Raw genomic sequence first — 15,863 nt, forward strand, 5'->3', positions numbered from 1 at the left:
TGACTCTCCTTTGGTAGATATATTCCCAAATATTTTATACTATCGACTGTTACTTTGAATGGAATTTCTCTTTGTATCTCTTGCTGTTGGATTGTGTTGGTAATGTATAAAAATCCTGAGGATTTATGTGGATTTATTTTGTATCCTGCAACTTTGCTAAAATTCTGAATTATTTCTGATAACTTTTTAGCAGAGTCTTTGGGGTTCTCTAAGTATACCATCATGTCATCTGCGAAAAGTGACAATTTGATTTCTTCATTTCCTACTCTAATTCCTTGGATCTCTTTCTCGGCTCTTATTGCCAAGGCTAGAGTTTCTAGTACTATATTGAATAGTAATGGTGATAGTGGGCAACCTTGTTTCACTCCTGATCTTACAGGGAAAGGTTCTAGTTTATCACCATTACATATGATGTTTACTGAAGGTTTTAAATATATGCTCCTGATTATTTTAAGGAATAGTCCATTTATTCCTATACTCTCAAGCGTTTTTAGTAGGAATGGATGTTGGATTTTATCAAATGCCTTTTCTGCATCTATTGAGATGATCATATGATTTTTATTAATTTGATTATTAATATGGTCAATTATACTAATAGTTTTCCTAATATTAAACCAGCCCTGCATTCCTGGTATAAATCCCACTTGGTCATAGTGTATTATCCTGGGGATGATTTTCTGAAGTCTATTTGCTAATATCTTATTTAAGATTTTAGCATCAATATTCATTAAGGAAATTGGTCTATAGTTTTCTTTCTCAGTTTTCGATCTACCTGGTTTAGGTATCAGTACTATGTCTGTGTCATAGAAGGAATTTGGTAGGACTCCTTCAATCCCTATTTTTTCAAGTAGTTTACATAGCATTGGAGTTAGTTGTTCTTTAAATGTTTGGTAGAATTCACATGTAAATCCATCTGGTCCTGGGGACTTTTTCTTAGGAAGTTGGTTAATAGCTTGGTCTATTTCTTTTTCTGAGATGGGACTATTTAGACTACTTACTTCTTCCTCTGTTAATCTGGGCAAGCTATATTTTTGAAGGTATTCTTCCATTTCATTTAAGTTATCGAATTTATCGGCATAAAGTTGAGCAAAGTAGCTCCTAACTATTGTTCTAATTTCCTCTTCATTAGTGGTGAGTTCACCCTTTTCATTTTCAAGACTATCAATTTGCTTTTTCTCTTTCCTTTTTTTAATCAGGTTTACTAAGGGTTTGTCTATTTTGTTGTTTTTTTCATAAAACCAACTCTTAGTTTTATTAATTAATTCAATAGTTATTTTTTTACTTTCAATTTTATTAATCTCACCTTTTATTTTTTGAATTTCGAGTTTTGTGTTTGTCTGGGGGTTTTTAATTTCTTCCTTTTCTAGCAATTTGAGTTGTAAGCCCAATTCGTTGGCCCTCTCTTTCTCTATTTTATGCAAGTAGGCCTGTAGAGATATAAAACTTCCCCTTATTACTGCTTTGGCTGTATCCCACACATTTTGGTATGATGTCTCATTATTGTCATTTTCTTGGGTGAAGTTATTAATTATGTCTATGATTTGCTGTTTTACCCAATCATTCTTTAGTATAAGATTATTTAGTTTCCAATTATTTTTTGGTCTATTTTCCCCTGGCTTTTTATTAATTGTTATTTTGATTGCATTATGGTCTGAAAAGGATGCATTTACTATTTCTGCCTTACTGCATTTAATTTTGAGGTTTTTATGCCCTAGTATATGATCAATTTTTGTATAGGTTCCATGAACTGCTGAGAAGAAAGTATATTCCTTTCTGTCTCCATTTAGCTTTCGCCAAAGATCTATCATATCAAACTTTTCTAGTATTCTATTTACCTCTTTGACTTCTTTCTTATTTATTTTGTGGTTTGATTTATCTAATTCTGAGAGTGCAAGGTTGAGATCTCCTGCTATTATAGTTTTGCTATCTATTTCCTCTTGCAGCTCTCTTAATTTCTCTTTTAAGAATTTAGATGCTGCACCACTTGGTGCATACATGTTTAATATTGATACTGCTTCACTATTGATGCTGCCCTTTAGCAGGATATAATGCCCTTCCTTATCTCTTTTAATTAGATCAATTTTTGTTTTTTCTTGATCTGAGATGAGGATGGCTACTCCTGCTTTTTTGGTTTTGCCTGAAGCATAATAGATTCTGCTCCACCCTTTTACTTTTAGTTTGACTGTCTCACCCTGTTTCAGGTGTGTTTCCTGTAAACAACATATAGTAGGATTCTGACTTTTAATCCAGTCTGCTAACTGCTTCCTCTTTATGAGGCAGTTTGCCCCATTCACATTTATGGTTAGAAGGACTAATTCTATATTGCTTGCCATCCTATTAACCCCTGCTTATGCTTTTCCCCTTTCCTTCCCTTTTACCCTCCTATCCAGTATTAAACTGGTGAACACCACTTGCTTTTCACAGCCCTCCCTTTTTAGTATCCCTCCCCAACCTTAAAGTTCCTCCCCTTATTTTACCCCTTTTCCTCACAATTACTGTATTCCCTTCCCCTTAGCTTACTCCTTCCCTTTCACTTTTCAATCAAGTGGAAGAAGTTTCACCATAAATCGAATATGTCTATTGATACACGCTATGTTCATCTCCCTCCTTTCTTTCTCTCAGATATAATAGGTTACCTTTGCCTCTTCATGAGATGTAGTACCACCACTTTACACTTTTTTATGATATAATCTCCTTTCCACCTCTAGTTTCTAAGACAAATTGTACATATGTTCTTTACATATTTTTTTGACAGAAGTATAGTTCTCAAGATTTCTTTTTACCTTTTTAGAAATCTCTTGAGTTCTGTATTTGAAGATCAAACCTTTTATGTAGGTCTGTTTTTTTCATCAAAAATAGATGGAATTCATTTATTTCGTTAAATGTCCATCTTCTTCCCTGGAAAACGATGCTCATTCTTGCTGGGTAAGTTATTCTTGGCTGCATACCAAGTTCCTTAGCCTTTCGGAATATCATGTTCCAGGCCCTTCTTCTTTTAATGTGGATGCTGCTAGATCCTGGGTTATCCTTATTGTGGCTCCTCCATATCTGAATTGTTTTTTTCTAGCAGCTTCCAATATCTTTTCCTTTGTCTGATGGTTCTTGAACTTGACCACTATATTTCTTGGCCTTTTGATTTTAGGGTCCCTTTCAGTAGGTGATCGATGAATTTTTTCAATGTCTATTTTACCCTCTGTTTCCAGCATGTCTGGGCAGTTCTCTTTGATAATTTCCTCGAAAATGGTGTCCAAGCTCTTTTTTTCCTCCCATTTTTCAGGGAGTCCAATTATTCTCAAATTGTCTCTCCTGGATCTGTTTTCCAGGTCTGTTGTCTTTCTGGTAAGGTACTTGACATTCTTTTCAATTGTTTCATTTCTCTGGTTTTGCTTGACTACCTCTTGGTTTCTCCTTGAGTCATTCATTTCTACTTGTTCCAGTCTAATTTTCAATGATGTATTTTCTTCACTCACTTTTTTTATATCTCTTTGTAATTGTCCAATTGAGTTTTTATCTTCTATGGAATTTTTTTCCATTTTATCCATTTTATTTTTTAGAGAGCTGATTTCTTTTTCCAGCTCACTAATCCTGTTTTCCTTGGAGTTGTTTACCTTTTCCAGCTCACTAATCCTGTTTTCCTTGGAGTTGTTTACCTTTTCCAGCTCACTAATCTTGTTTCTCAATGATTTGATCTCTTTATCCACTCTGTCTTTGAATGCATGGGATGACTTCTCCAGGCTCTCTTGGCAAGCTTCCCTTTCCTTTTCCCATTTCTCTTCCAGCTCTCTTGTGATAGCCTTTTTGATTTCCTCTATGAGGTTCTTTTGTATTGAGGAGCAGCTTATATCCCTCCCAGGGGATACATCTGGGGACAGTCTGTTCCTAGTCTCCTCAGCATTTGAAGTCTGCTCCCTCTCCACACAGAAGCTGTCAATGGTTAGAGCCCTCTTGAATTTTTTGTTCATTTTGTCAGAGTAGGGATCAAAGAAAACAAACTGACAAGAGAAACAATTGGTCTGTTTTGCGGGGGATGGGGCTGGATGGTATTAATGGGCTTCCTCTACAGACTGGGGGTAGGGCAGCAGAGAGCCACTAACAGAACAGCAATGACTGTACTGAGTCTGCACTCTGAGGCTCCGAGAATGCACCGAGTCAATCCAGGTGGGGGTTGGGGGTGGCCGGGCTCTGAGAGAGGCTGGCTTTCTAGGGTTTTAATCTTCACCTCCGGTGTTTATACCCTCTCCACTGCTCCTGGCTTGCTGCCAAGACAGAGCATCCACACTGGGGCAAAAGCCCTTTCACAGAAACGGCAGAGATCACACCCCTCCCCCTCTGGTCTGAGCTGTGTGAGCTGCCTGTCTTTCTCTGGCTGCCTGCCCTCAGTCTGCGCCCAGTCTGATTGACCCTCCCCCGAGCAAACACAGACCTTTTCTGGCGACTTTCAAGGATGTCTTCTCTTGGTGATTATTTGTGGATTTCTTTCTGGGTCAAGCATTAAGTCAGAGGCTTGTCATGAAGTAAGTTCTGAGAGAAAACAAGGAGCTCAAGCAGCTGTCTGCCTCCACGCCGCCATCTTGGCCGGAAGTCCCAGACATTATCTTTCAAGAAATCATCAAAGAGAACTGTCTGAATGTCATAGAATCAGAAGGTAAAATAACCATTGAAAGAATTCTCCATACACCTCCTGAAATCCCAAAATTAAAACTCCAAGGAATACTGTGGCTAAATTTTAGGACTATCAGATCAAGTAAAAAATATTACAAGCAGCCGGAAAGAAACAATTCAAATACTGAGAAGCCACAATAAGGATTACCCAGACCAAGCAATTTCCACATTAAAGGATTGAAGGGCCTGCAATCTGATATTCCAAAAGGTGAAGAAACTTTGGAATGCAGCCAAGAATAAATTACCCTGCTAAACTGAATATTTTCTTTCAAGGAAGAAGATGGACATTCAATGAAAGAGGTGATTTCCATTTACTTGTGATGAAAAGATCAGAATTAAATAAAAAAATGTACCTTCAAATATAGAATTAAAGAGAAGGAAAAAAGAAAAAGGTAAAAAGAAAAGAACTCTTGAGAACTGTATTCCTGTAATGGGTATACAAAGAGAGTGCATGTAGAACCTGATTTTACTCTTATACTGTAAAAAAGAAACTAGAGCTGGAAAGGAGAATGTACCAGAATAAAAGGGTAAAATGAAGGTAAAATGAGGGAAATTGCATCTCAGGAAGAAGCAAAGAAAATATAATTGAGGGGGAAAAAGAGAGAGATGAACATTGTGTGCATCTTACTCTCATCAGATTTGGCTCAAAGAAATAGTATTAGACATATTTGGTTTCACTGAGTCACTTCTATCACTTTATAGAAAAGCAGGAGGGTAAAGGGAAAAAGAAAAGGGATAGACTAAATAGAATGGAAAACAGAAATAGTAGGGGAAAGGTGTAAGAAAGGGGGAGGTCTCTAAAGGAAGAAGACTGCTTGAGGCAAGTAGTGCTCATTAGTAAAATATTGGGGAGGAGGAAAAGGAAAGAGAAAAGTATAATGTGGGGTTAATAAGATGGCAGGAAATACAAAATTAGTAGTTTTAACTGTAAATGTGAATGGGGTGAGCTCTCCCATAAAGTGTAAGCAGATAGTAGACTGAATTAAAAGCCAGAATCCTACAATGTATTGTTTACAAGGAACACATTTAAAACAGAGTGATACATACAGAGTAAAGGTAAAAAGCTGGAGGAGAATCTATTATACTTCAGTGTGGCGATTGCGCTAGCACCCCGGATATCTTAGAATCATCAGGAGTCAGGATAAGCAAAAGTCTTTATTCTTGGTCAGCGGTAGAAATGAAGAGAGTGGAAGCATAGGATCTCTGCGACTTCACCACTTTGTCTCTCTCACAAAAGTGACCCTGGCTAGTCTCACTGAACCTCCTAGTCCCTCCCACAATTCTCTGTATACACCAAATGATTGGGCCAACATAGAATAGTGGGAAGGGCCATTTTCCAAGTATATTCTTATAGAGTATTGTCCAATCAGTAATTAGCACCAAGTGCTCAATTGTCTGATCCCAGTTCATTGACTCAAGAGTTTCAGCCCTTCACATCTCCCTCTGACTTCTGGGAGAGAGACAACAAGATGAGGTCACAGAGATCCTAAGCGTCTACTCTCTCTTCACTTCTACCGCTAAAGACCTAGAATAAAGACGTTAGCTTATCCTGACTCCAGCTGATTCCAAGGTACCCAGCATCCTAACGCAGTCACCACACTTCAGGTGAAGTAAAAAAAAGCAGGGGTAGCCATCTTTATTTCAGAACAAGCAAAAGCAAAAATTGATATAACTGAAAGAGATAATGAAGGAAACTATATCTTGCTAAAGAGTACCATAGATAATGAAGCAATGTCAATAGTAAACATATATGCACCAAATGGTGTAGCATCTAAATTTGTAAAGGAGAAGTTAAGAGAGTTGAAGAAATAGATAGCAAAACTATAATAGTGGGAGATTTCAACCTTGCACTCTCATAACTAGATGAATCAAACTACAAAATAAATTTAAAAAGTTAAAGAGGTAAATACAATAGTAGAAAAGTTAAGTACATTAAATCTTTGGAGAAAATTGAGTGGAGACAAAAAGGAATATACTTTCTTCTCAGCAGTTCATGGAACCTATAGAAAAAAATTGACCACATATTAGGACATAAAGACCTCAAATTCAAATGCAGAAAGGCAGAAAGAGTAAATGCTTTTTTTTAGGTCATGATGAAATAAAAATTACATTCAATAAAAGGCCAGGGTAAAATAGACCAAAAGATAATTGGAAACCAAACAATCTCATCCTAAAGAATGAATGGATGAAACAGCAAATCATAGACACAATCAATAATTTCATCTAAGAGAATGACAATAATGAGACAACCTACCAAATTTGTGGGATTCAGCCAAAGTGGTAATAATAGGAAATTTTATGTTTCTGGATGCTTACTTGCATAAACTAGAGAAAGTGAAGATCAATGAATTGGGCTTGCAACTAAAAAAGCTAGAAATAAAAACAAAAAATCCCCAATCAAATACCAAACTTGAAATTCTAAAAATAAAAGAAGAGATCAATAAAATTGAAATTAAAAAAAAAACTATTGAATTAATAACTAAAAATAAAAGTTGGTTTATGAAAAAACCAATAAAATAGATAAACCCTTGGTAAATTTGATAATCAAAAGGAAAGAGGAAAATCAAATTTTTAGTCTCAAAAGTTAAAAGAGAGAACTTTCTACTAGTGAAGAAGAAATTAGAACAATAATTAGGAGTTACTTTGACCAACTTTATGCCAATAAATTTGACTACCTAAGTGAAATGGAGGAATAAATTCCTACAAAAATATTTATTGCCCATATTAACAAAAGAAGAAATAAATTGCTTAAATAGTACCATTTTAGAAAAAAACAAATAGCTATTAATCAGCTCCCTAAGAAAAAAATCCCTAGAACCAGATGGATCTACATGTGAATTTTACCAAACATTTAAAGAGCAATTAATTCCAATACTATATAAACTATTTTAAAAATAGGGAATGAAGGTACTGATACCTAAACCAGGTAAGATGAAAACAGAGAAAGAAAATTTTAGACCAATCCCCCTAATGAATATTGATGCAAAAATCTTAAATAAAATATTACCAAAGAGATTATAAAAAATCATCCCCAGGATAATACATCATGACCAAGTAGGATTTATATCAGGAATGCAGAGCTGGTTCATTATTAGGAAAACTATTAGCATAATTGACTATATCAATAACCAAATTAACAAAAAAAAAAAATATGATTATCTCAATAGATGCAGAAAAAGCATTTGATAAAATCCAGCACCCGTTCCTATGAACAAAACTAGAGAATACAGGAATAAATGGACTTTTCCTTAAAACAATCAGTAGCATCTATTTAAAACCATCAGCGATCATCATATGTAATGGGGATACACTGGAACCATTCCCAATAACATTAGGAGTGAAACTATCACCATTACTATTAAATATTGTATTAGAAATGCTAGCTTTGGCAATAAGAGAAGAAAAAGAGATTAAAGGAATTAGAGTAAGTAATGAGGAAACCAAATTATCACTCTTTGTAGATGATATGATAATACACTTAGAGAACCTTGGAGAATCAATTTAAAAACTATTAGAAATAATCTACAACTTTAGCAAAGTTGCAGGATACAAAATAAATTCATATAAATCATTAGCATTTTTATACATCACTAACAAAATTCAATAGCAAGAAATACAAAGAGAAATTCCATTTAAAATAACTATTGATAGGATAAAATATTTGGGAATCATCTGCCAAGGGAGGGTCAGGAACTATATGACCAAAATTACAAAACACTTTCTACACAAATAGTCAGATCTAAGCAATTGGAAAAATATCAAGTGCTCTTGGATAGCTCAAGTGAATATAATAAAAATAACAATGCTAAAACTAATCTATTTATTTAGTGCTATATCAATCAAATTTTCAAGAAACTATTTTACTGATCTAGAAAAAATCATAAAATTAATCTGGAAGAACAAAATGTCAAAAATTTTAAGGGAACTAATGAAAATAAAATCAAATGAAGGTGGCCTACCTATACCATATCTAAAACTATATTATGAAGAAGTGGTCATCAAAACTATTTGGTACTGGCTAAGAAATAGAGCAGTTGATCAGTGGAATAGATTAGGTTCACAGAACAAAATAGTCAATGACGATTGCAATCTAGTATTTAACAAACTCAAAGACCCCAGCTTTTGGGATAGGAATTCATTATTTGACAAAAACTGCTTGGAAAATTGGAAACTAGTATGGCAGAAACTAGGCATTGACCCACACCTAACAGCGTATACCAAGATAAGGTCTAAATGATCTAGATATAAAGAATGATATTATAAACAAATTAGAAGAACATAGAATAGTTTACCTCTCAGATCTGTGGAGGAGGAAGGAATTTGTGACCAAAGAAGTAGAAATCATTATTGATCAGAAAATAGATAATTTTCATTATATTAAGTTTAAAAGTTTTTATACAAATAAAACTAATGCATATGAAATTAGAAGGGAAACAATAAACTGGGAAAACATTTTTATATTTAAAAATTCTGATAAAGGCCTCATTTTTAAAATATATAGAGAATTGACTCAAATTTATAATAGTTCAAACCATTCTCTTTTTTTTTTTTTTCCCCTGAGGCTGGGGTTAAGTGACTTGCCCAGGGTCACACAGCTAGGAAGTGTTAAGTGTCTGAGACCAGATTTGAACTCGGGTCCTCCTGAATTCAAGATTGGTGCTCTATCCACTGCACCACCTAGCTGTCCCTCAAACCATTCTCCAAATGATAAATGGTCAAAGGAAATGAACAAGCAATTTTCAGATGAAGAAATTGAAACTATTTGAAAAGGTACTCCAAACCACTAATAATCAGAGAAATGCAAATTAAGACAACTTTGAGATACCACTACACACCTTTCAGATTGGCTAAGGTGACAGGAAATGACAACGTTGGAGGGGATGTGGGAAAACTGGGACACCTATACATTCTTGGTGGAACTATGAGCAGATCCAACCATTCTAGAGAGTGGTTTGGAACTATGTTCAAAAAATTATCAAACTATGAATACCCTTTGATCCTGCAGTGTTTCTACTGGGATTATATCCCAAAGAGATCTTAAAGGAGGGAAAGGGACCCACATGTGCAAAAATGTTTGTGCCAACCCTTTTTATAGTGGCAAAAAAACCCCAAAAAAACTAAGAACTAAGTGGATGCCCAGCAATTGAAGTATATGAATGTTATGGAATATTATTGTTCTGTGAGAAATGACTACCAGGACGATTTTAGAGAGGCCTGGAGAGACTTACATGAAGTAATGCTAAGTGAAATGAGATCATTATACACAGCCACAAAAAGACTGTACAATGATCAATTCTGATAGGTGTGACTCTCTTCAATAATAAGATGATTCAAACCAGTGCTACTTGTTCAGTGATGAAGAGAGACATCTACACCCATAGAGAGAACCATAGGAACTAAGTGTGGACCATAACATAGCATTCTCACTCTCTCTGTTGTTTGCTTATATTTTGTTTCCTTTCTCAGTTTTTTTTTTTCTTCCTTTCGATCTGATTTTTTTTTTTTTTTTTTTTTTTTTTTTTGCAGCAAGATAACTATATATGTGTATACATATATTGGATTAAACATATATTTTTATATGTCTAAAATGTATTGGACTAACTTCCAGCTAGAGGAGGTGGTAGGGAGAAAGAGGGGAAATTTTGGAACAAAAAGGTTTGCAGGGATCAGTGTTGAAAAATTACCCATGCATATGTTTTGTAAATAAAAAGCTTTAATTTAAAAAAGAAAGGGAAGTTCCCATACTAATGAAATTGGAATTTCTCTGAAATATTTAAGATTTTCAAAAAATTTAAGTGGACATGTTATTTATAAAGCACATTGCCCAAACAATTTCATTTAAAAAGGTCTTTCATGGTCACACACACACACACACACACACACACACACACACACACACACACACACAAGACCTGTGTTCTAGTACTGTTTCTGCAACCTTTTATTGACTATGTGATTTTAGAAAATCTCTTACTCTTTCTGATTTAATTTTCTCATCTATAAAATGGGAGTAGTCATTTCTAATTTACATTAAATCACAGGATTGTAAGGTTTACACATAGTAGTGTATTTATGTACTTTTACATATTCAAATATTCTTTAGATCAAGCACTGCATAAAAATTTATCCCATTATTTATATTTTAAATGCTAGGAACACTGCTATGAATAAGAAAGACAGCCTTTGTCTCAAGGGGCTCAAAATGGGAACAATGATAAGTAAAAAAGAAGTTGAAATCTGTGGGAGTGGAGACATAAAAACTGTCCCACAGGCCTTGGTGGAGGAGTCCAAAGGAGTAAAACTGGATGAGAAATGAGGAGGTGGCTGGCTTAAATATTCCTTTAAAGGGAGGTTCTTAGAGATAGAAAAGGTTCTTCCATCCAGAGGGAATCTAATTATAAGAATTTTGCTACATTTCTTATTGCATATTTCATTATTGCTCTTTTCCCTTCCCTTATTCATTTTTTTGCCAACTCGTCTCAAAATTTTTCCCTGGGTCTATGCTCTCTCATTCTGAGAGTATCCATTGTTCACAGGAATACTTAATTCTCTTCTAATGATGCAAGGCAAGTTCTCTAAGTACCAATTCCTACTGTACTATTACCCATGTTCAAACATTCCATATGATTATTCTAATTATTATGAGGTCATCAAGTGCCTTGTTATTTTAAAGCCTTACTCAAGTAATAGACTAGTTAGGAACAATATTCAAGGTCGCTTTCTCTTAACATATGAATCTACTCAATCTAAAAAGAAATGGGATAGATGAAAAAGACTAATTGCTAGGATTTGATTCAAAATTTTTCCCAGATTCATTCTAGAAGGATCAATACCCAGGACTCTGAAACCATCACACTCATCTTTATACGTTATTCTTTCACTCTTGGACACACTCTTAACCCTTGTCCTACTTAACTATTTTTACCTCCAATGAAAATATTCATAATTACAGCTCTGGTTCCTCTTCTGTGTCTAGTACATGTTTCAGTAACTTATGTGGAAACAACCATCCACTCTGCTCTAAAAAGTAAAAAAAGATAATAAGTGAATTTAGTATTAGTACAAATTTGACCAGAGCCAAAGGATTTGAACTAGTGGAAATAAAATCACATACTTTTAGGATAGAAAGAGTATTGGAATTTCTCAAGTCTAATGTTTTCATTTTATAATTTTAAAAATGAAGTCCCAGAAGTTAAAATTTGGTTCTTCTAACAGACCTCTTGATTTTCTGACCAATGTTTCATTACAGTCAACTGTTTATGACCATGAGATGAGTGCCAATATATGTCAGTGTTTTGTTTGTTTGGGGTTTTTTTGTTTATTTTTTGGCAAGACAATTAGGTCACATAGCTATTAAGTGTCAAGTGTCTGAGGTCAAATTTGAACGTGGATCCTTTGTAGCTCCCAAACTAGTGCTCTGTCCACTATACTACCCAGCTGTCTTATATGTGAAATTTTTTTAAAAAGGAATATTGTAGTCCAATACTGAATTTTGAAAACTCTATTGTGGTAATTCTGAAAGGTGTATAAAAGAATTTGAGATTTCAAACACAAGAGTAGTAAGCACATAGCTGATGGACAGCAAGATAAGAAAGGAAGAAAGAATTATCAGTAATAAGATGATTGATGGAAGTTATACAATCTACAAAGAAAGGCTAATTCAGAAAATGTCAGTGAAAAGAAACTAGAGACACTCAAGGTTGTGATGAGAGGAATTTTGACCTGAAGTTGAAAGAAAGATCTAAGGCCAAAACCCTAAAGGATTTAACTATTTGTCACTGGAAGAATTAAAATAACTAGTCCACCTTTGTACTAAGAATAAAAGTAAAATTATTAATAAAAAACAATAAGCTCAAAATTCAACTATCAGGAGGTGATTAGTAACCTACATAATGAAAAATAGAAATGAAATCTAAAAAAAGCATCATGGTCTGATATTTTGTGATGATCAGAAAACCCATTAAAAAAACAGGAAGTAAAAATATGTGAAACCCACAATTACTTCCCTCTAAGATGCTGGGGAAAATGCTTTACCACTCCAAGCTTTCAACTTATTATTGCTGTTTAACTCTACCCTAAAAGTATAGTAAATTGATCATTAGACCAAGGATCAGGAAGACCTGAGTTTAAATTCAGGAGTTTGCTACAGGAGTGTCTCTGGACAAATCACTTAATCTCTGGATGTCTCAGTTTCCTCATCTGTAAAATAGGAGTAATAATACACCTACTCACTAAAGTTTTTGTAATGATTAAACAAGACAATATCTGTAAAGTGCTTTGCAAAGTGATATATATATATATATATATATATATATATATATATATATATGTGTGTGTGTGTGTGTGTGTGTGTGTGTGTATATATACACACACATATTTCTATATATATAATTTTGAAGTATATTACACGTACATACATATAGTCATTGTCCTCATCATTGTTGTAGTTAGCACATTATGAATGTCAGGCAGTAAGCATCAGGTTCTCAAGAGCTATGTTATAGAGTACAAGCAATTTATCTATAAAGATTTTGTGAAGGTGTCCAACAATAAAATATGCATCTGTAATTTGCTTAGGTAAATCTAAAGAATTTCATCATTAGAAAATTTTCTGCTAACAAATCTACCTCCTTAACAATTTCATGATGGTATTATTAAATATAATTAAATAACATCTTTGAGTTGCTTACAAGAAAGTTGCTATTACAGGATTATAAATATAGATATGTGATGTCTCTTGGTGTATCAAACAATTCAGTGCTTTAACAGACTAGGAAATGGATATTAGAAAGGTTCAGACTTGCTTAAAGTCACAACAGTAGTGATTAAATAGAGCTAAGATCCAAATTTAGGTCATCTGATTCAAAATCCAATCTCTTTTACAATCTCTCATGCTACTGTATAAATACTGTTTTTATTAATTTCACAGGTTACTCTAGATAACACATAATTAACATCTCAATGCATCTTTATACCGTCATAAAGTAAATTAGTTTTATTGGGAACCACAGATTATTTAGATAGAGTTATTGACTAAGCCTCTAACCGCATTTATACTAAGAATTAGTTTAAAAGAACATGTTTTTAAACTCTATAATTTAGGTTGCATAATGTTCAGGGAAGTGCTATATTATTTTTTCATCTGTAAATACATTAAATGGGAATGTTTCTTTCATTCCAAGAAGAAAAGATCTCTTTAACATTTCTGGAAGATTGAAATATTAATAAAGTTTTTTTTTTCAATTATATGACCTTTCTGATGATTGAAATTGAAATGTTTGTATTAATAAGTGAGTACTCAAGAATTTTTAAGTGCACAGTTAAGAGATTTAAAATATATACTTTTAAACCTATGTAATATACTTCAAAAATTATATCATGTTTTTAATTATATTTTTGTATTTATTATTACATTTATGAATGAAAATTCCTTTTAAAAAAAATCAGAATGGTTATAGGTCATGAGTATAGTTTTGTTATAATGTAGATTTATATTTATATAATAATAAAGATTTGTAATAAAGGTTGGCAACTAAATGAAATCATATCATGATGAAACTGAAAGGATGATTAACAGATGCAATGTAGAAAATATCAGAAAGCAGTTTTGCAATACAACTACTTTTCTCCATCAATGACAATCTAGCTGCATTTCTACCCTGACATCACAGTCCCTCACACCCTGTATGAGAAAAATAGAAATGGCATGTCAGAAACCAGAAACAACATTAACTGGTATACATAAAAGAGATATGTCCAAAAGATAAAACTATTCTCAATAATAATTTAGGTATTTATATTTGATATTTTGGGGGAAAGGAATACTTATTGCCTAGAGGGGAAAAATAAAGATGAAATTATAATCATTTTTGAAGAAAAGTAATTAAGAAAATATTTTAAAAGGTCCATATCTCTATTTTCTAATATTTATGTAGTCTTTATGAAAATAATCAACACATACATTAAGATCATACTTCATTAAGATATGAAAACAGAATTTGCAAGTCTCTTGTATAATAATTAGTATTATGTAGCAAATGCCTTCTTTTTAGTCACAATTTCTAGGAAGGGGCATACCACATAAGAGCTCAGCCTGTTTTTTGTTTGTTGACTTTTTTTTTAAAGTATTCAATTCAATAAAATAAAATTTTCTATACTGACAAGATATTTTCCAAGCATATTTCAAAATTTAGCTAGAATTCTTTGAAAAATTTAAATAATTTGATACAAGATTCCAATTAATACTAATTGGGACATAAAATACAACAACTTGCACTGACTCAACATGTTTGCTCCTTTTTAAGGGTGAGTTAAATTATAGTATCCTGTCAATTCAGACTCAATGTTGTGGCAAAATGAAGTGTTATCAAATCACCAAATAGCATCCAAAAAGGGATTGACTTTTGCCATAAAGGAGCAAGGATATGCAAGAATGGTACAGTAGTACTTAACTTGTGTAGATCCAGGTCTGTAGGTACTTGGTGAGAAGGACAAGGTATTTAAGTGGTCTTCAGACACTGAGTCAGAGTACCTCCAAGTCCCCTTCATTAAGACTTTCCTGCCCTTAAATAATCAGGAAGCTGACAGGAGATCTGATTCTAGGAATAGCTTTTTTGCCTTTCAGGGAAAACTAACTCATTGCAGGAAAATGGGGAAATCCTTGTCTTATCAGAACAATGACATGAAAGATATCTATAGGATATACAGATTAAAAAGGATTTCCACACAGATAGTGAAGTTTTCCATATATTCCTATTTGTAGAAAACATTATACTGATTGCATTAATAATAATTATTATTATTTTAACATTTATACAATGCTTACTATGGACTAGACACTATGCTAAGCTCTTTATAATTATTATCTCATTGATCTTCACATCAACCTTAGAGATAGATACTATTTTGTCATTTTAATGAAGCATAGCTAACACTTATTTGAGGTTGGATTTTAACTCAGATCTTCCTAATTCCATCCAGATATTCAGACTATCAGAAAATCTAGTAAATTCCTTCATTACTGAAAAGTAAACAAAAATGTAGGAGAATTATAATTATGTTGAATAAAGAACCCATCTACAAATACTAATTTCTAAATGAAATAAGGGTCCTTCTTTTTATTTGTATTCTTTGGTGAGTGAATATAAATGAAAGAAACCATAATCTCTGAAGACTTATATTTGGAGTTACTTAAAGACCAT

The sequence above is a fragment of the Sminthopsis crassicaudata genome, chromosome 5 (assembly GCF_048593235.1).
Source record: "Sminthopsis crassicaudata isolate SCR6 chromosome 5, ASM4859323v1, whole genome shotgun sequence".
Lineage (NCBI taxonomy): Eukaryota > Metazoa > Chordata > Mammalia > Dasyuromorphia > Dasyuridae > Sminthopsis > Sminthopsis crassicaudata.